Source organism: Staurois parvus, unplaced genomic scaffold (assembly GCF_062004578.1).
Source record: "Staurois parvus isolate SC_StPar_1 unplaced genomic scaffold, SC_StPar_1.0 ptg000086l, whole genome shotgun sequence".
Lineage (NCBI taxonomy): Eukaryota > Metazoa > Chordata > Amphibia > Anura > Ranidae > Staurois > Staurois parvus.
In genome coordinates, this window is record NW_028317882.1 from 6,860,018 (window position 1) to 6,883,021 (window position 23,004).

The following is a 23,004-nucleotide window of genomic DNA, read 5'->3' on the forward strand; positions in this document are numbered from 1 at the left end:
AATTGTTTAATAGTATTTGTAGAAAGAATAATTATCAAGTAATTATAAGTGGTATGTGAAATGCTGAGCATATAAATTACACTCACCAGCTTGTCCTTGATTTTCAAATCCACCAGCTAAAGTCCAGATCTGAGTGACTTCTGTAATCTGTAGTTTTTTCCTTGCTAAATTCAAATGGCAGATTTCCTATAGACTTCTAGTGCTTGACACCTAGAGAGCAACATTAAAGCATATCCCAAAAGTCACCAATAATGGAATTTTCAAGTAGGCTTTTTTACAAACTAAAGTGTAACACAGAAACAATATAAGCTTAGAGAAAACAATCATTATTCTTCACTGAGAAGAGTTTTGGCATCTGATTCTATGCTATGGTTAAGATGGGTGACTACAGTTTGCATTTGATTCACCCTAACCCTTGCATTGTCTTATAAAATAGATATTTCTTAGACAATATACATTTAGCTTTTTTATGTCCCCTGAAGATGTCCCTTTCATAGATGAAATGCGTAGGAAGGGGCTAGCGGCCTGTGACACCATCCCACCCGCTGATGTACTGCAGCGTGGTGTTTTTGAGCTTTTGTTACCCCAAGGTGCTTGTGAGTATATTTGCATGAAATAAATTGGTGTTTTTAGTGATATTATGCTATGGTCCTTTATATTTTCCTCTAAATCCTACTGCAAAGAATTGTGCTTTTCCTGACAGCCATTGGAGGACTTGGTGGGTGTGGAGGTTGTTACCATACCCTGCTTTGATTCGTATTTGGTGTCCTGCACTACTGATCCCTTATAATCTGGAGATCCTCCTTATCCAGTAAGAGAATTCATATATCTATGTCTGAGGTGGTTGGGACTAAAACACATTGAATTTTCACACAAGATTGTTTATATTGGCCCCCTTGTACATCCCCTTGGGAGTGGACTTTCATTTGTGTTATATCATTGTTTAATTTATACTGAATATGCCTTTATTTTCCCACTATGTTGGTGGTTTTATTTATTGATGCTGATATTATTTGTATCACTTGTTTGTTTTCATTGTGATCTTTATGGTCAGAGGTTTTGTGCACTGTTTTTATTATTTTATTTTTTGTGTATCCGGGGCATAGGGTTGATTTGCTAAAACTGGAGAGTGCAAAATCTGGTGCAGCTGTGCATAGAAACCAATGCGCTGACAAGTTCTTTGTCAAAGCTTAATTGAACAAGCTGAAGTTAGAAGCTGATTGGCGACCATGCACAACTGCACCAGATTTTGCACTCTCCAATTTAGTAAATCATCCCCACAGTGTGCAGCATTAGCCTCTAGCACCAAGCGCATAATTATTTCGTAGTTTACTAATATACACTTACTTGCTGAATTAATCTTCTTGTCTAAATGAAATGACCCAAGATCCAAATGTAGTGAATACAGAATTCAATGCCTTAGCAAGAAGTAAAAGGCTCCCACATTAGAGGTTTGAAAATTTCCATAGTCATTGAATAGTGAATGGTTATTCCATATGCTTAATAACCATTGAATACCTTTTTGGTTTACTAACATGCATATTTGGATCACTCAAGTCAATAGAAGCTGAGAAAATCTCAAATGGAAGATCAGTTGTCCCACAGAGACAGATTGGACAATGTTGTCTACATCTATCCATAGACAAGGTCCAGCTAAAATGAGCTAGATCAGGTACTATAATTTCATAGCTAAAAGGTATCATTAACAGTATATTTAAAAAGGTAATTTGATATTGTGCTGCAGATTACCACCAGAGAAACAAAATCTACTGAAGAAAAGTCTCCTGAAAAGGGATCCGAATAATTCACATTTGACCCCCGCTGTTTTAACTATGCATACAGGATATGGGCTTTTGACCTTTACTGGAAGCAAACAAATTTAGATTGAAACACTTTTTAAATAACAGATGTTGTAAAACTATCCCTGTAATTTAAGCTATGGCTGCTTTATCACTCACGTCAACAGAGCCAACATCCACCGACTCCCTTTGAAGAAATCTGTTCTATACTCTTAGAGACAGATGCTATCTAACTATTATGACTTACTGAAACCCCACCCCCAAATACTACAAACTTTACTTCTGAACAAAAGACTATAGTCTCTATTTTCCCCACAGAGCATCAATTTCAAACAAATTTCAGAGATCAGGTTTTAGAATACAAACAGTTGGTATAGGGTCTCAAACATCTTGCATAACATTTTCCCCCATGGGCCCCCTATGTGTTGGAGATGCAAAGAGACCACCAGCACATAGGTTTGGGGAATGTCCTCTCATCAGTGGTTTCTGGAAGAAAGTCTCAGCCTAATCTGGAGAATCACAGTCATTGATCTGGGGTATAACATACGACTATAATGGCTCCATTTAAGCCCTCTCCGTAAAAAAAAGTTATAAGTACTCCCTTCTCATCCCCATCTTAATACCACAAGGGCATACAGTACATTCTCATGCTATGGAAACAAACCCCTCAACACTCTATGTCACTTTGGCTCTCCAAAATTCTAAAAATTTAAAATTCAATTCTGTCCTGAAAAACTAAGATAAAAAGTTAAAGAGAAGTTTGTCTGCTTAGTTGAAAATGACATGTTCTCAAGATTATTGCTCCCTCCTGTTCTCCGTTTAATGGGTCTAACAATGCACAAACTTAGTAAGGCTAGATTACAGGATGTCTCCTTCCCCTTTTCCTCCACTCATTCCCATACCCCTACTTTGCTCATAACTACCCGTTCATCTTTTAATTTATTTCCCTTTCTGCATTGTCATTTGTATAATACTCCTATAGAAGAAACCAAGATCAGCAACTGAGTGGTATATAGATATTTTTTGGATGCTCAAAAAGACCCACCTCACTTGGAAACCACAGTCTAATCAAGACACCAGTTGATGATAGTCACGAAAAACAGATGAGATCTATATTGTGCTACCTGCCTTATACAACTGTGCACTTATCTGTTACCTTGATATTCTGGCCTTTGCATTTTCAATACATTTTTTTCTTAAATAAGGAAAGAAAAAAATGTGAAGAAGAAAATTCAAGTCACATTTCTGCAATCTTACTTTGGTAAACTAAAATCTAATTTGTTTTATAAATGTATTCAGCTTTGCTATTTGCAATAGTTTCAGAAACTCATACTGTAAAGGCACTATCCACACTGCATAGTATATTTGTTATACTGTTTTCCCTGTAACAGCCTCTAAAATTTCCAAATGTTCTTACCCTGAAGCTCCCCTAATTACTCTATTTGACCTCTTCCAGCATCTCCTGCTATCCATGGCTTATCTGTCTTGATGCATACAGTTGGGAATATTGGCAGATATGACTTACTCCAGATGTCAAAATAATTATTATATCTGGATTGAGACTGCACAGCTCTAGTTATAAACCTTAGCCTGCCAGAGATAGCTGAAACACATTTGGACCATGGTTTACATACACACAAATGTGTCCTGCTGTAAAATAGATTATCTATGTTATCATTTATTTATAGTTTTTATTGTATTAATTATTTAAAATAATAAAATTTTATGTAATGTATTTATAATAATATTTTATGTTCTATTTTATGTTCTATTTTATTATTGTATGTATGATTTTGTTTACCCCTCGCAGACTATAAGAGGGTAAATATGAACGATTTCTACAGTCTTAAAAAAATGCCATGTCGTCAAATTGAGCTAAACAGCAGTCAGGCAAGATACATTAAAAACCTAGAGTTAAATGAAGTGTGAACAGGGGATTGAATAAGGGGACATAGGGACTGAAATGATGTTATGGCAAAAAGTAGAATTGGTTTGTCCTTTAATGCTAACTGCAAAAAATGTTCCCAGTGTGCTTGAGAATGGCTGACTTGCTCTTTTATGGGTTATCTTTTGCCTACAGAGTGTACACATCACATAGCAACATGGAAACACCTCTCATCAAAAGTCAGAAAGAGGAAACACGTCTCATCACCTGTGCCTTAAAAATAGACTTTCAACAGCCAGGGTCAGTAAGTTGCACGTTAAACCCCCGGTAAAGCTCCTCTTGATGCACCAAAGATCCTTGCTGCCAAAGGGTATTTAGAGTGAGATGCCACTTTTTTGGGAGATCATTTCTTGAATTGTGCTGAAGAACAGAATAGACTGGTATTAGCATGGAGGGGTCTGCACAAAAACCTGCCCTCTTGTACTGGTGATACCAGCCCACACAGCATGTGTGTCAGGCTGCTATCTTCCAGGAGAGGGAAGAGAAGATTAGACATTTTTTAAAATTAGAAACTGAAAAAATAAAATAAAATAATAATATATATATATACTGTGAACACTCAATATGTCAAACAGACAGCACACTCTTGAGCACTAAACTACAGGAATACTGTAGGAATACTTCAGGAATACTAAGACACAACAGTAAGTTACAGTAAAAAAAAAAAAAAATAATAACAAACATGAACCTGTTGTATCTTAAGAGAAATGTGAAATTCAAGGGTAGTATGTTCAGATTTGAAGTTCTATGGTGCAAGAAAAAAATTCAATTATAGGTTATTTGCATATATGTATGTGTGGATAACTGAATGCATGTTGAAATGTATTACTGAGCAAAAGAGGCAGTATTTGTACAAGTATTTATCACTGGAATCCCTATTCCAAGCACCACCGTACTACATTCCATTTTGTGTGTGAACTTTGTGTGTGAGCATCCCTCATAGTGAAATCCAAGGTAGTTCTGGTAACACAGGCAAACAGCTGGAGGGATCCAAAGCCCGAGGACAAAGGAACACCCTACTGGAACAGAAATACTCTGGTAGCAATTGGGGAGACGCTCCACCAAGTAGCTGGATTTTCTGGAGAGGCTGTATGCTATTGGGCTCCTCCCTGGCTGCCCACACACAGGTTCTGACAGTGAAGGGATACTCAAATGGCTGCAGATCACCTACCCAGCTACCTCTGCCTCATCAGATGTGATCTCTCTGAGTTTCTAAGGGAATCTAGCACTGGAACTCAGGAATCTGTGGGAGAGAGTTAAAGTGGCTTGTGCCTGCATCTGAGCAGAATGAGTAAATGGGCACTCTGCTATACTCCACCCCCTTTTGAACTTGCTGTACTTGGCAAGTTTGCAGACCATTCAAATTTATCCTGTGCAAAAAGGTCTTCAGAAACTAAGTCTCCAGGAGCACCTCTGGTTTGGAATCTTGGTTCCATGCTCCAGGACAAGAGGCAATGCGTCTCTGCCTTCAGGATTTTCAGTGGTTCAGAGGGCTCCACAATGGGAACATGGACATGAGCTGGGTTATCTTTGGGCTGTGTGAAATTGTCAGAATCCAAGGATTATCCTGAGAGTCTTGGAGATAACAGTAAAAGAGAAGAAGGCAGCAAACATTGAACCTCGGGACAGAGTGCTAGTCTAACATACAGACATAAGCCAGCAATGAAAATTGCAAACCCCATGGGAAGAGGTCCCTGGAGTTGTCCTACAACAGCCAATTCTAAGCATGCCAGTCTATGATATCCAGAGACGAGGAACCAAAGAAGAATTGAGACACCTTTACTGTAAACATCTCAAACCCACTGAGACCCACAGAAAAATCTATAAGGAGGTTTTTAAACAACCTGTCCAAGTTCGTGAGCCACAAATGTTTCTGCCACCAGAGGTTTAGTGATGGCTGATTCCTGCTTCACCACCATTATATCCAAGACAATCAGAATGCAGATTTTAACAGTAGAGGGACGCTTATCTTGCTGCAAATCATTTGCCTAGTTACCTCTACCTTATCAGTCTGACAATCTTGGTGTCAGACCACTCCTCTCTTCACCAATTTGTGACAAATGGCTGGTCAAACTTACACCATGCTGTAACTATTACATGTTAATGACGCTCTCAGCCTCACCCTGAACAACGATTTTCCAGCTTGTGGGACCACAATCTAAGCTAACAGAGAGTGGTTGTCACTGGATTTAGTTCACCAAGCAATTAACTCTCTATGCTGCCACCAGATATTCCTTATCATAAAATATTAAACATTCACAATATTAGCAATTATGACTTTTGAATAAACCCATGTTACACATGCTGTCACCACAAACAGGTATATCCAGAAATTTACACTATGGTAGCACTCTTCAAGAGACAGGGATTCTTTAAGTTCTGCCTTAGTGCATTTGAGACAATATTAATGGTTTTGTAATATAGTATTATAATAATAATAATAACAATAAAGGACAGTTAACCACTTCCCGCCTGCCCGCCTGCAATGCACTGCAGCCGGAAAGCAGCTACAGGCAAAGTGATGTACAAGTACATTGCTCTGGCTATACTAACACAAGAGGGCGCTGCACGCCTGAGTAAAACACGGCGCTCCCCACCCGCGACTGCTGTGTCTGGCGGACACAGCAGAGTGAAGATCCAGGTGAAGGGACCCAGTGATCGTGATCGCTATGCGATCACATGATCCTAATGCTAGCAAAGCCGCTACGAATCAATCAATCTCTTCCTAGTGAGTGGTGATTGGCCCACAGCTGTCACATGATACATGGGGCCAATCACAGCACCCTGTACCATGTGACCAGCTCCAGCCAATCACAGATCACTATCTTGAGCTGTCAAAAAAACGAATTCATGACAGTTCATGAATGAGTTAGATTCATGACAGCAAGCTTTACATTGCAGGAGAAATGATCTTAATTTCTCCTGCAAAGCAAAGTGTAAAAAAAAAAAAAAAATCCCTCATCACCCCCCCCCGCAGTAGTACTATGTTACTATGGTAATGTTGTACTATTCTGATAAAAGTATTTTTAAAATTATAATAAAAAGAATGTTAAAAAAATTATAAAAAATACCATATTGAGAATTAAAAAAAATAATGTAACAGTTTTATTTTTTAAACTACTTGCCAACCGCATACCTACATTTTGTGGGCGAGCAGCAGCTCTGGGCAAAGCGATGTAATCTTACGTCACTTCCTATTTCAGAGTGTGAAGGCACCTGTGCCCCCCCCCGCTGCCCTCCCAGTGGTCCAGGGAGAGAAGAGATAGCACCGCACCAAGCAAAAGCACTACATTTTACACACACACACGGTAGAGTAGTTTAAACTTTTGATCGCCCCTATTAACCCTTTGATCGCTCTGTCACCCAGTCAGTGCCATTATTACAGTGTCAGTATATAGAATGTTTCACTGATCACTGTATTCATGCCACTAGCAACATTAGATAGCGTCAGGGTCAGTAAGTGCCCCTCCCAGCCAGAGTCAACTAGAATTAGATTGCTTGCACACTATCGCACTCACGCTATAGGTCGCTGATCACCGTCATTACTAGTATAGTGTTTGTACGGATCAAGATATGATCATGAACAGAACTATACTAGTGCCTGCTTTGTATAGTGTCCCTAAAAATGCAGTGTTAGCAGGATCAGCCCTGTTCTCTGCCAGCACTAGCGTTTAGCCCCTCCGCTGTTTTTCACAAAAGATTTGTACCAATTGATTGTGGGCCAAGGCAATTTATACACACAACAATACATCGGGGCACACTCAAATTCAGCTCTTGCCAGACAATTTGCATGGAAATCTATCACGGTTTCTGAATTTAAAACTTTTTGGGGCCTAGCCCTCAACATGGGCATTACAAATAAGAATGAATTGTGGTCATATTTGTCCACAGACCTGATTTATCATATGCCCATGTTCTCTGCGGTTACATATATGCCCAGCATGGACCAGCAATTTTATTGGTACGCCGCTGGACTTTAAGTAGTTATACCAGAATGATGACTGCAGCTATAGGCATTATCCTGGTAAGTGTTCGGCTTTTATGTAAAAGCAAACTTAGTGGCCAATTAGCTGTTGAATCGTTTTTACAAGCAGCGGGAAGGGTTCCCCCCCCCGCCATCTTCCACAGTTTTCTTGGGCTCTCCTGTCCCACAGGGGAATCCGAGAATGCAGCCAGCAGTTCCGCAGGCTGACCATATAACTGATCAGAGACCAGAATGGCTCCAATCATCTCGATGGTCTAAGAGACCGTAAGCTACGAGCATTTTATAATTTCCGTTTCGCCGGACTTTAACAGCACAATTTTTAAATTGGAAAAGCATTTGATCACACCAATCTTGATGTGATCAGATGCCTTAAGGATAGAGGAGATATCTAGAGCCTAATAGACCCCAGATTTCTCAGAAAATAATGCTTGTCACTGCCTATTGCCATAACGGGATATTTACATTCCCTGTTATAACAAAAAAAAAGTGATCAAAAAAAAAAAAAAAAAAGAAAAGGACATTGTTATAAAAATAAATAAATCACCCTGCCCCTCCCCCTTCCTGTGCTCTTGCGCAAAGGTGAATGCAAGCAGTCCCGTGTTGGTTTGTAAACAGAGATTGCAGCATGCATGTGAGGTATCACCGTAAACATCAGATTGAAAGCAGTAATTATAGCACTAGAGCTCCTGTGTAAATATAAATTGGTGACCTGTAAAGGCTATCGATATTAAAAATGTATGTACTTTGTCGTCATTGCACGGGTATGCTCAATTTTTAAGCATGTCATGTTTGATATCATCATCTTTTATATGTTATCAAACAATTGGGCAATATATTGTGTTTTTGTGCATTAAAATTCTAAAAAGTGTATTTTTCTCAAAAGATTTGCGTTTGAAAAATTGCTGCACAAATACTGTGTGACATAAACATGTCAACACCCACCGTTTTATTCTCTAGGTCTCTGCTTTAAAAAAAAAAAAAAAAAATATATATATATATATATATATATATATATATATATATAATGTTTGAAGGGTTCAAAGTAATTCTCTAGCAAAAAACCCCAGATTTTTCATGTGAACAAAAAGTGTCAGGAAAGGCTTGGTCTACAAGAGTGGGTGGTATGTGGCATAAGCTTCTAATGTGGGCCCTGAAATGCCAGGATAGTAGAAGCAACCTCTCCAAATGACCCTTTTTTGAAAGTAGGCACTCCAAGGTATTTGCTAAGTGGCATGGTGAATATTTTGCAGATCTCATTTGTTGCCACATGCTTTTGAAAAACGAAGAAAGAAAACAAAAATGTATTTTTTCTATTTCAAAACTCTATGACAAAAATGAGATCTGTAAAATACTCACCATGCCTCTTATCAAATTCCTTGGGGTGTCTACTTTCCAAAAAGGGGTCATTTGGGGGGGTGTTTGTACTATCCTGGCATTTTAGAGCCTCCAAAACTGTGATAGGTAGTGGGGAAGTGATATTAGAAAATAAGCCTTTTGAAAGCCTGGAAATGGTCATTGGATTTTCGGGGCCTGTATGTAGCTATGCTGCCAAAAAGTGGTATCCGCATACTCAGGAGAAGTAGAAGAATGTGTTTTGGGGTGTTATTGCACATATACCCATAACATGCATGAGCAATATATCATTTAAGTGACAACTTTGTGTAAAAAAAAAAAATTATTATTTTCTAAAAATTTGTGGCAAAACATAAAAAGTCCCATAGGCTGAACATGCCTCTCTGCAAATCTTTGGGGTGTCTCCTTTCCAAAAAGGGGCCATTTGGGGGGGTTGTACTGTCCTGGCATTTTAGCACTTCAAGAAATGTGATAGGCGGTCAGAAAGTAAAAGCTGTGTAAATTCTAATATATATACACCATAGTTTGTCGCTTTAACTTTCACACAAACCAATTAATATACATGTATTGGGATTTTTTTTACCAAAGACACGTAGCAAAATACATTTTGGCCTAAATTTATAACGAACTTTTATTAAAAGAAGTTGCGAGCGCTATGAAACTAAAGCAGCCACAGCATCAAAAAGGATACCAATAAACCTTACAAAAACATAAAATATAAAAGATGCGGCGCTATATCACAAGTAATGAAAATATCCAAGATATCAATATAGTGATCATAGGTGACTAATGTGATCCTGAACAGTAAGCAGAGTAACATGCAGTGCAAAAACAGTCTTTGTGGTAATTTCTCTCCTTCAAAGTGCTGATTCCATGCGGTGAACGTGAAAAGGATAAGGCTGTGCACTCACCAGATGCACAGCGTAACTGCGCATTTAGAGATAAATAATCTCTACAAGATCCACTGATAGCTCTTTAAGGTCAGGTCAAACCAGATATTCCTCCACCCGCTGGATGTTGCTGATAATCCACAGTCTCTCTCTAAGATGGCTCTACAGGTGATATGTGACTCACCAAGGGCCACAAAGAAAGGAGACCAATAGCGTGATACCGTTTAAAAGATTTTATTCTAAGCAGTATAGCATAGGTGAGGATAAATAAACAAAACAAACACTGACCATGAGGTGGATTAAAAGATGGCCGTCGGGACCTCCATGGTGCCGGCGGCAGGAAGATAATGACGCTGTAGCTCCTAACTGACGCGTTTCGTGCTAACCGCACATCATCAAAAAGGGGATAAGCATCAGCGTCCTTGTTTGACAGCGTCCATTATAAACCGTAAATGGTGCATGCGCATTACGACCGCGCCATTTTTCTTAAGAGATATGTCTCCATATCAGGCGCCATTTTGTCGGAGACCAACATAATCTCACATGCGCGGGCGCCATTTTTACAATCGTCTATGAGTGTCACTGAATCACCAGGGAAACTCACAATGAATATAAGGAAAAACCCAAAAGGTTTATATAAAATCTAAATAAGCGGTGCCCGAGCATCCTGAACTATAAATCCGTCAATGTAAATAGAAATAGGAAATAGATAAATATCGTCGCAGACGAACCACTGCGCATGTGCGGGATCAATTTGGGATATATATAATGTTAATAACTCCTCATCAAAACATAGAGTACATGAACTCATTGTAGGTAAATCTGGTGATGTCAATGACATACACATAAATAATAAAACAACTCTGGATGTAAATAAACTCAATAATAACTATATACCACATCTTAAAATTAAAATTAATTTTTCATACTTAATACATATCATGGTATATGCTTATTGAATGTAAATCTTTAATAGAAAAGTGCAACCAAAGTATATATAATATCCTAAAAATACTCTGTAATTGTTATTTATAAAAAAATTGAGAATACTAAAAATATTAAAAATTAAAAATATTAAAAATCACAATGACCAAAAAACATACATATATATATATATACATATATATGTATGTATAAAGAACCAAAAGAGAAATTACAATAGGTACACAGAGGGAACATAGAGGTCTATAGATCTATATGAATAGGAATAAAATGGAGATAAAAAGTGGAGATAAACCTGGAGATAAAAAACATAATTCGAAATTTCAGCTATTATCTATAAAGCAGTTGATATCTATATCAACGTTTAATCCTCTAGGATACATAGATCCCATCTCAAATATCCACTTTGTCTCCAGTTGGGAAAGAGCTTTTTTCTTATTAATACCCCTCCAATGGTGATGTACAACATCTATGGCTGTAAATTTAAGTGATGATGGGTCTCTATTATGGCAAACCCTATAATGCTTTGAAAGAGAATGTTCCTTAAATCCACGTTTTATATTATATACGTGTTCCCTTAAACGGTCTCGCAGCCTTCTTGTAGTGCGGCCTATATACTGTTTAGAACACGGACATTGGAGTAAATATACCACGTATCTAGTATTACATGATGTAAAACTCCTAATGTCATATTGCTTATTGGTAGAAGTAGAGGCAAATTGATCAATTCTCCTTTTTCTATGGTTACTACAAGTGCAGATAACACATTTGTTACATGGAAAGAAACCCACTAAGCCATTAAAAAACTGAATCTTAGAAGGAGGGTTAATTACATTAGGCGCTATTCTATTTCTCAAAGAAATGGCTCTTCTAAATGTAATTTCCGCTCTAGGTGGTAAGATTTTTGTGAGCGTTGGATCTGCCATAAGAATCTCCATTTTATTCCTATTCATATAGATCTATAGACCTCTATGTTCCCTCTGTGTACCTATTGTAATTTCTCTTTTGGTTCTTTATACATACATATATATGTATATATATATATATATATGTATGTTTTTTGGTCATTGTGATTTTTAATATTTTTAATTTTTAATATTTTTAGTATTCTCAATTTTTTTATAAATAACAATTACAGAGTATTTTTAGGATATTATATATACTTTGGTTGCACTTTTCTATTAAAGATTTACATTCAATAAGCATATACCATGATATGTATTAAGTATGAAAAATTAATTTTAATTTTAAGATGTGGTATATAGTTATTATTGAGTTTATTTACATCCAGAGTTGTTTTATTATTTATGTGTATGTCATTGACATCACCAGATTTACCTACAATGAGTTCATGTACTCTATGTTTTGATGAGGAGTTATTAACATTATATATATCCCAAATTGATCCCGCACATGCGCAGTGGTTCGTCTGCGACGATATTTATCTATTTCCTATTTCTATTTACATTGACGGATTTATAGTTCAGGATGCTCGGGCACCGCTTATTTAGATTTTATATAAACCTTTGGGGTTTTTCCTTATATTCATTGTGAGTTTCCCTGGTGATTCAGTGACACTCATAGACGATTGTAAAAATGGCGCCCGCGCATGTGAGATTATGTTGGTCTCCGACAAAATGGCGCCTGATATGGAGACATATCTCTTAAGAAAAATGGCGCGGTCGTAATGCGCATGCGCCATTTACGGTTTATAATGGACGCTGTCAAACAAGGACGCTGATGCTTATCCCCTTTTTGATGATGTACGGTTAGCACGAAACGCGTCAGGGTAGGAGCTACAGCGTCATTATCTTCCTGCCGCCGGCACCATGGAGGTCCCGATGGCCATCTTTTAATCCACCTCATGGTCAGTGTTTGTTTTGTTTATTTATCCTCACCTATGCTATACTGCTTAGAATAAAATCTTTTAAACGGTATCACGCTATTGGTCTCCTTTCTTTGTGGCCCTTGGTGAGTCACATATCACCTGTAGAGCCATCTTAGAGAGAGACTATGGATTATCAGCAACATCCAGCGGGTGGAGGAATATCTGGTTTGACCTGACCTTAAAGAGCTATCAGTGGATCTTGTAGAGATTATTTATCTCTAAATGCGCAGTTACGCTGTGCATCTGGTGAGTGCACAGCCTTATCCTTTTCACGTTCACCGCATGGAATCAGCACTTTGAAGGAGAGAAATTACCACAAAGACTGTTTTTGCACTGCATGTTACTCTGCTTACTGTTCAGGATCACATTAGTCACCTATGATCACTATATTGATATCTTGGATATTTTCATTACTTGTGATATAGCGCCGCATCTTTTATATTTTATAACTAACTTTGAATCTATTGGAAATATTTTTATAACCAAAATTGAAAAATATTGTTGTTTTTTTTCAAAATGTTCTATCTTTTTTTGTTTATAGCGTAAAAAGTAAAAACTGCAATAGGTGATCGAATACCACCAACAGGACATAAATTTCGTTTGGGTACAGCATTGCACCACCGCGCAATTGCCAGTTAAAATAGCGCAGTGCCGAACAGCAAAAAATGCCCTGGTCATGAAGGGGGGTAAATTTTCTGGAGGGCAAGTGGTTAAGAAAAAAATGGTGCAAAAAAAAATATTTAAAAAAAAAAAGTATTACCAAGGAAAAAGAGGCAACAATAAAACAGAAAACCAGAAAGGTTAAAAAATGAAAGATACTTATCAAGTCATGATTCAGTAAAGTCCAATCAACAAGCAAGATAGTACAATGTACAAAACTCTCATAAGACCTGACAAGTGTTCCTTGTTTTGATGGTAAAGGACAGCTGTCGAATGTGATTGCAGTCCCTCATTTCTGGACCTTAAGGGGAGTGTTGACAGAAATGATTTGGCCAATCACCCGGTCTAGGGTGTGGCCGATGGGATGTCATCATGTTTATGAATATGCCACAAATACAGTTTTCTATAGGTGTGAATATCTTTGAATATCTACAGATTACAGTCTGCCATTGTCCATAGTGAAATTATCTTTTGAATGAATATAAATATGGGGGTGTCAGATACCTATTTCACCTAGAAGAGGTAATGTGTTCTGTTAGGCCTCCTGTTCCTTCTTATATAGTGGTGTTTGGCTTAAAATGCTGCTGATTATTTCTTACGGGTAATTGTGTCTTTATCCTTGCAGTACTGTTATTAAATCAGGAGCTATGAAATACACTGAGGTTTGGATGTTTCAGAATGAGATAGACAGAAATTTGTATTTGCTAATGACTCCAGCTAAGCTATTTACGATGGGGGTTGATCTGAAAGGATATTTGTTTGCTTTCCTAAATACTGAAGTTTGCAAGTGTGACCATTTTATGAGGACACCAAAAATGACTTGTGTATTCAGTTATTAGGGTTTAGAGGGTCTACATGTCCTCTTAATGGACTGATAAAGATATCCTGCAATGCAGCTAAAAGTTTATTGATTGTATCAGATGCCTTCCTGGGAGGATGTAAAGGGGATCACTGCTGTTATGTCTCCTACTGTTACAAACTGTCATGGTTGACTTCTGAACAACATGGTGGCCTTGCCCTTTTTACGCAGCCCTGTGAGGTGCCTAGTCTACATTAACTTCACAATCAGGAATGGCCTTTTTGAGATGCCGAGGGAGGGAAGCTAAGGAACTTATCTTCTCTGGGCATGTCTGCAAACCCAAGAAGTTGTGAGAAATGGAAGTAAAGAAACCTGGGGCTGCATCTGATCATGGTGAGTAAATAGGCACTTTGCTAAAGTTTTGTTGTTCTTTCTTACACAATGTTTTGTTTGTAGCCAACACACTTTTTTTGTGAGCTTTGGAAGAGAACAAACATGCCACAGTCATAGAAATCTCTTGTTGTGCTTGGCATTGAAAAAGTTAAAATCAGAAGGGCCTCATACATTTTTCTAAGCAGTATTTAAGAGCTGGCTACAAACACACAATCAAGTTTGCTAGGCGTTACAAACAGAAAGGAATACACAGGGAGGAGAGGAGGACAAGAGAAAAGAGAACATTGAAAAAGAGATTAGGAACAGATGTGAGGACTAGTGAGGAAAAGCAGAGCGTGGGAAAGAATGAAATGGGGAAATGGAAAGGAAAGCAAGCACTGACAGACAAAGCGAAAGAGAGAAAGAAAGAGAGAGAGAAAGACTGAAAGAGAAATGGGAAAAAATGGACAAAAGATTCATGCTTACTTATCTTCCTAGATTAAAAGAAACTATTAGTTTATTCAAATTCTAAAGCATGACTATACTCTGGTTTAATAGGAAGTGGTGTTTCCAGGCATTACATCAACTTCATCTTTGTAAACATTTGCACTGCGATGTTAAAATCTTTTAGTCCATGGGACATTATAAACGTATCAACTCTGTTTTTAGAAGAAGATGAGACTTGACCTTCTGACAGTGAAAAGAAAGGAAAATGTATTCTTTTTATGCATACCAGCCAATTAGGTTCTCCCCTTCATTCTCCCACTACTACATTAGAAGGGAGAAGCTGTTTGGTGTCTTTGGGCAACAAAACCAGATTTTTCAGCAGACACTTTCACAAGAAGACCGTGTCATTGTGTCTAAATGCTTTGCAAAATATGAGAGGAACATCTGACTGTAGTAAAATTACATGCACAAAACCTTCTGGATGCAGCACGGCCAATACAAACAGAGCCAAGCTGTTTTCAAAGTTTTCATAATATTCCCTCATTTTCAGAGTGAGCTTAGCAGTTTATATATTGATGAAATTCCTAACAAATGTAACATAAAGCCACAAAAAAATAACAAAATGGTAAAAAATTAACATAAGTGTAAAAAGCAATCTGTATTAATCATCTGCATACAGCCAACAAAATGGTGGGCTCCCCCCATGTAGATGCAAATCCTCAAGATAAAGCAGTCTAGCGTTAAACATCACTTAATTTATTGTTCTTGTAGAGCTCACCCCCAAAGGAGGTCTTCTCTCTCCCACAAAGACCTACCCAAACTGTCCCCAAACTCACCCAGAGGAGGAGTTTGACAGGCTTTCTATAAAAGGCAAAAACCCTTTAACCACTTCATGAAAAGGGTAAAACAAATCTTAACACCTGAACACAGCTTTGTATGTGCTAGGAAAACTGTACATGTACCCAGCTGAATTATATCTTATTTTTTTCAGGACATATATTACCAAAAGGAAACTGGCACAAATGCAATTTTTTTTTAAATTTAGCAGTATATTTCTTGCTATTACCATAACCTACGACCAAAGAACAACCCAAAATAAATTCTCCTATGTGTATGTTATTTGTTGTTTATACACATAGTAGGGCCCAGAAACAATAGTGCGTATTTTGATTTTTTTTATCCTATCAAAAGCACACTAACACTAACTGATACTGAAACCAATTTCATATTTCTTCTTTTAAATCCTACCTAAAATACATTGATCCTGACCTTTGGCCCCAACCACGACCTTTGATTCTAATCTTGACCCTTAAGCTGGCCATAGATGATGCGATTTTCTTTCCTGCAACCATGGGTCAGTGTTGATGTGGCGAATCCTTCCCGCGGAGCTATTGTGTTCTCACGGCGGGAAGGTGCAGAGTGAGCCGTCCCTGCCAGGAGAACACAGTGATTATTGCTAGCAGTAATAATACATGAAATATTTGACAGGCTGGTTGTACAACAACTAAATTGGGTACAATTAGTCTGCCCATAGATGATTTCTACTGAACCAGCTGAGATTCAAACTATCCATGGCCAGCTTAACCCTGACAATAACCTAGATCTGATCTAGCTATTTTACACTATATTTATTTACACATACTTTTCATTGTTTACACGTTTCTCCTCTGGGAAGGATAAAGAGATACAATGCATCTTTTTCTCCATTCAAAAGGGGGAAAAAAATCAGAGGCTATCGCAGCAATCAGATAATCAGGAACTGGGCCTCCCACTCCCCGACCATTTTCAAGACTCTGAGCTTTCAGTGATGGCCCCACTTATCAAGACCCAATTCCATGAGGCCACATATATGCATATGCTTGTCAGGAACGGGTTGAAGGGATAAATCAAATAGAGAATTAACACATCAATATACAATGACAAGGTAGAAAGCACAGCAGTACAAGCACAATACCTGAAAATGATAATGCACACTCTGAAATGTAATGGGGCAATACTATTGCAAGCACTTTATACCACGGGTGTCAAACTGGTGGCCATCCAGGTGTTGCCAAACTACAAGTCCTATGAGGCATTGCAAGATTGACAGTTACAAGCATGACTCCCAAAGGTAGAGGCATGATGGGACTTGTAGTTTCGCAACAGGTGGAGGGCCACCGGTTTGACACCCCTGCTCTATACCATTATCAGGCAACTTAGCACAGGCAGTGTTAGAATTCACAGGGGCTCGGTACAGCCTACCTGACAGCCCCCCTGAAAAAAAAATTAAATGATATTTTCATTACAAATACACTAAAATCATTATTAGTGGGCACAAACAATTAAATGTCTGCTAAATCTAAAAGACAAAGCTGCATTGAATTCATAAATAAAGTCTAAATAAATCTGTGTGTGAATGAGGTCTTGGGGCTCATTCACATGGATGCTGTGGCCTGTACAGTATGAATCAGTGGTTAGTTTATGTGGAGCTTTATGTAGGCAGCCTATGTTATCCTATGGGAATGCAGCAGCTGTACGAACACAGCCACAGGTCCTAATTTGACAGGCGTGTGGGTGCAGGTGAACGACTCCAAACATAAACAGAAATTAGGACCTGTGGCTATGTTTGTACAGTACAGCCACTGCTTACCCTTAGATTAACAGGCGGCTCCAACCGCATAAACAATTCACTCATTGACATGGCTGCGCTAGTGTGGGGTTAAAGCAGGTGGAGAGGAGGAAATATGCCTGCTCACCACCTGTCAAATGCTGTCTGAGGAACGATCTAAATGCTGACTGCTCTTGAGAGGGAAAAGCACATGTGAATGAGTCCTTCAATTCTTCAGAATTTTTGCTATGCTGTAGGGCGATCAGATCCAGTATCTTTACCCCCACCCCTCCATCCATCTGCTCTTGTCACCCCCACCCCCTGCTGTCCAGGCCCCCTTGTTTCAGAATGTGCACCAAAACAGCGCAACATAATATAAGTCCATAGGCATACTGTGCTGCTCCTGCAGTGCTGTCAAACTGCACCATATCATTGTGAAAGCAGCCTAAATCTGTCAGTGCATCAACACTACTCTTTCCCCAGACCAACAATGCTTGTGTTAAAAGGTGTCTCTGTTGCTCCTTCACTCAGAGTGGAGACACACTAAGACAGAAAATGTGTTACTGTCCAGATCACCAGGGAAAAATAAAGGATAAAAAGCCTGAAGAAAAAAGTGAATGCAGCCACCACATTTAAAGTGTTACTAAACCCAGGACCCTGCATTCACTATATCTGGTCTCCCACAGTACACAGAACATGGAAGTGCAATTATTGTAGTAAATATAAACTGCTAAATACCTTTTCTGATCAGCAGTTAGAGCAGTCTTGTGACTTCTATCAGTGTCCAGCAGAGCACTGGTTAAAGCTTGTAGGAGGAGTTTTTTTCTGCTCTAGGAGGATGCAGAACCCTTGAACTCTGGGCAGTGCTGATTGGCCCTGTGCTGATCACAAGCACTCTCACAAGAAAAAAAAAACCCTCTCTAGCAATACACACCAAACTGAGCATGTGTCTTCACACAATATGTCTTATCAGGAGATAAGAGGGAGACATTGGAAAAAGGGGAGGATCAGAGAAGTCAGGATCAAACAGTGTTTTTATACAATGCACAGGATTAACCCCTTAGGTTCCACAGTGAGTACAACAAGCATGCTTTACTGCATATACAGATTGATTTTATTGTTGTGGGTTTAGTAACACTTTAAGGATTCTCAGCTGAAATGTATTACATTTTTGTTTTTGGGTTCAATACCACTTTTTAACTTGAAATAAAATTCCAAGGGGTGTGCATGTGCAGGGCAGCCGAGACGGACATGTCTGCCTGAGGCTCCGCCACAGAGATGAGGAAGCAGCCTTCAGGACACCACTCCCGGCCCCGCTTCTCCTCGGGTTGCCTTGCCAACTCCCCTCGGCACCCGCTGAGATGGTCCGGGGCGCCGGCAAACATCAACCGCAGCCACAAAGGGCGACAATTAAAAAGGCATTAACTATAGCCTCTTCCAAGATGGCCGCCATACCTGCTTTACCAGCACAGACACAGACACACCCCTATGCTGCACTGCAGCCAACTCATCCCAGCTCCCCAGGTTCTTCTGATGGTGAGTCTGACTCTGACCTGGGGACCCCCCTACGCACTACCACCTCTGACCTGACCCCTCCTGACCTCCTCAAACAATTGGAGAAGATGCTGCACAAGGCCCTGAAACAAACCTCAAATTGCATTACCGACAAACTCCAAAGAAATCCGCAAATTGGGGCAACTCACCTCTGACCTGGAACATCGGGTTAACAACCTGGACAACTCCCTCCATACCCATTCTGATGAGCTTGAACTTTTGCGCGATGAAAATGCGACCCTGCAGTCCTGGCTAGAGGACTTTTAAAACAGGGCCGGCCCACCGCTCCAACTTGTGAATTTGCAACCTCCCAGAGTCAATCACGGACGTCCTTTCCACTGTCACAGCCCTGTTTCAAGAACTGGCCCCAGAAATACCAATTGAACGCCTTGAAATGGACAGAGTTCACAGTGCATTGGCCCCCCGTCGCCCTGATGGTCCGCCATGTGACACCATTGCCAGATTCCACTATTTCCGCACAAAAGAACAGCTCCTCCAAGCGACCCGTACCGCAGGGCCCCTGACGTTTCAGAGCCATAGCTATCAATTGTTCCAAGACCTATGCCCAGCTACAATTGCCAAGCAATGTAGATCAATGAAACCCCAATTCCTGGTCCTTCAACAGCAAGGTATCGCATACAGATGGAGCTTCCCATTCATGGTTCGGTACTCCTTCCAATTCCGGGACTACACCTGTAGATCACCAGACGACCTGCTTGACATACTGCAGAACCTCCAGCTACAGCCTCATATGGCCTCTCTGGATGGCTCCCATAGATGGTCAGCATCTACCTCTCCAGAAAAGAACTGCCCTTCTCACTCTGCCTCAGGTGGTCGATACTCCTCATCTGATCCCGCTCCTCAAGACTCGATGGATTGAAGCTAGCGAGCGCGCTTGGATTTACCTTTTTTTCCCTCATAGGGCTGTGTCGCCCCTTCAGACCATCTTCCTTGGTTGCCTCAACACTGACAGCAGCGGACAAACTCCTTCCCTCGTGATGTCTAAATTACAACTTCCCTTAGCCCATTTCAACCTCTTGGTCGTTGGTTATGTTTAAGTTATAAAATATTTTGGTTATGTCTTGCTATAATTGTTCATTGCTTTCACAGCTACGCCTCCACTTCCACGCCCAAATTTTTTGGGCCCCTCTATCCCCAGGTCTTTACTGCTTCCAGTGCTTCCAAAAAAGAGGCGTCCTAATAGCCTTCCATCTCACAACCCCTTTTACTCTTCAAGCCGAAATCAGAGACCCTGAAGGTTGATACCTCCTCCTGTCAGGACTACTTCTCAATTCTGAAATTACCATCGTCACCTATTACGCTCCTAACCAGGGCCCACTACCGTTTCTCTCTCATCTTCTGACTATCACAGACTGCCACAAATGTGGTAGAGACTCTAACTGTACACTATACCCCTTTCTGGACAAATCCTCCCAGCCGTCTCTTCCACCTCAAAATATCTTTCCAACAATTCCTCCATCGTCACTACTTAGTCGATACATAGAGAGAACTTAACCTGGTGAAACGCCGGTACACCTTTTATTCACACCCTCACAAGACGTTTTCATGTATCGACCATATATTCATGACTGTCGGATCATCCTTCCGGCTTCTTGCCTCTGACCTTCTTCCTATACCTTGGTCGGACCATAGTGCAGTTCTCACAAGCATTCCATCTCTGGCCCCATTGATACTTGAAACCTCTTGGGTACTAAATGATAACCTTCTATCCCATCCTTCACACAACCTAGACATTGAGATTGCTCTCAAAGATTACCTGTCTACCAATTCCACGCCAGATATCTCGCCCCTCCTCCTATGGAAGGCACACAAACTAGTTCTTAGGGGATTCTGTAACAGCAAAGCATCTTTTCTAAACAGATTAAAACGCCTACAAAGTTCCCGTCTCGAGGCGATTAGAACCAGTTTCATCAAGCCTTCCAGGCCACACCATCACCTAGCACTCACAAAACCTTAGAACAATCCCGATTGGAGCTGGACCTTTTTCCTCACAGACCAAGCAGAACTTTCTCTCCGTAGATCACGTCACAAATACTACACTAAAGCTAACAAACCTGACACAATCCTCGCACTCTCGCTTCGCAGATTGGACTGAGCTACTAAGCTGATCCAGTTACGTATCTCACCGGGCAACTATACTAGTAATCCAGTACGCATCTTGCAGGTCTTTCGCAAGCACCTGTCCCAGCTGTTTTCCTCTACGGAAACGTTTGACATTTCTCGTGCCGAAACTCTCTTGGCCCACCTCACTTTTCTGAGACTGTCTGATAAGCAGCTGGAACTCCTGGAGAGAACAATCACCCTGACAGAAACCCTGACTGCTATCAAGACCCTGATGCTGCGCAAGTGCCCTGGTCTGGACAGCTTATCTGCAGCCTACTACAAGAAATACGCCCACCTTCTTTCTCCAGTTCTCATGAATGCCTTCAATGCCATCCTCTCTGGTCAATCCTTCAAACCCGAAACAGTGGCAGCCACTATTTCTATGATTCCAAAGCCTAATTCTGATGACTCTGCCTGGTCCAACTATAGGCCAATTTCCCTCCTTAATTTAGACATTAAACTTCTCACTAAAATACTCTCTACTTGTCTTAACTCATTTATAGGCTCCTTCATCCATAACGACCAAGTCGGCTTTGTGCCTGTACGCCAAGCAGGTGACAACATTATGCGCGCGATTCTCCTGGCACAATTGGCTCAATCTCGTAACATCCCCACATGCTTTCTCGCTCTGGATATCAGAAAGGCCTTTTATATGGTCTCTTAGCCCTTCCTTAACTTTAACTTATGTCGCTGGGGCTTTGAAATTCACTTTTTAACATGGATCTCGTCCTTATACAACAAGCCGTCAGCCAGTGTTCGATACCATGGACACAACTCAGCTTCGTTCCCAATCCTCCGTGGAACCCGCCAAGGTGTCAGGGATCAGTGTCCCTGCCGCGATGCGCCGGGCGGCGCATGCACAGAACACCGATGCACCCTAGCCAGCGAGCAGCGGGACCTGGACGATCGTGACGGCCGCACATGCGCACTCGCGATCGCGGACGCGCGCCTGGCACCAATGATAGCACAGGGCAGGCTATTTAAACAGGACTAGAGGTATGTCAAGTTGCCATTTGGTCTTTTGTGCTCTGTTCCTGATACCTGATCAAGTTTTTATTCCGTAGCCGACCTCTGCTTTGTACCTGACCCTGCTAATTGTCTCCTGCTTGGCTTGCCTGACCATCCTTCTGCCTGATCCTCTGTACAGCGCTGTCCGCTAGTTACTGAACCCGGCTTGTGACCCCGACCATTCTCTGCCTACTCCGGTACCTCGCTGACCGCACGTTGCTGACCTGGCCTGTCTGACTACGCTTCACGTCACCCAGACGATCCATCCCGCACGGATCGTTCCCGGTTACCAGGTCTGCCAGCCTTTTCACATCAGACTCCTTTACCCGCACTCCTCTGACGGTGCTCTCTACCATTGGCGGACGTACTCAGGGGTCGCGACCTGGTCTCAGTCTGCTCCACATCCATCCCCACCATCAGGGGCCCTGGTGAATAAGCAGATTGGGGCTTAGACCCCGCACCCTGAGGAACCCCGTGCTGTGGACCGATAAAGACGCCGCCAGGCGGATCGTGACACAAGGATGCCCACTATCCCTTTTGCTTTTCACCCTAGCCATTGAACCCCTAGCCCTCTTGATTAGAAACAGTCCTGATATCCAAGGTCCAGAGATAGGTGGCACCCACCATAAGCTTTGCCTCTTTGCTGACGAC

General features: G+C 40.6%; 1 protein-coding gene across 1 annotated transcript in view; it reads right to left on the reverse strand.

Annotated features, from left to right (window-relative positions):
• ADAMTS10 (ADAM metallopeptidase with thrombospondin type 1 motif 10) overlaps positions 1–4,090 on the reverse strand; it is a 118,322-nt gene extending 114,232 nt beyond the window's left edge. Inside the window, exons 1-2 of the mRNA XM_089670008.1 lie at positions 3,952–4,090; positions 87–210 (exon numbers count right to left, since the gene is read on the reverse strand). The gene's annotated coding sequence lies outside the window, so the exon portion shown is untranslated. The remainder of the gene's footprint in view (positions 1–86; positions 211–3,951) is intronic.
• Positions 4,091–23,004: the final 18,914 nt, after the last annotated feature.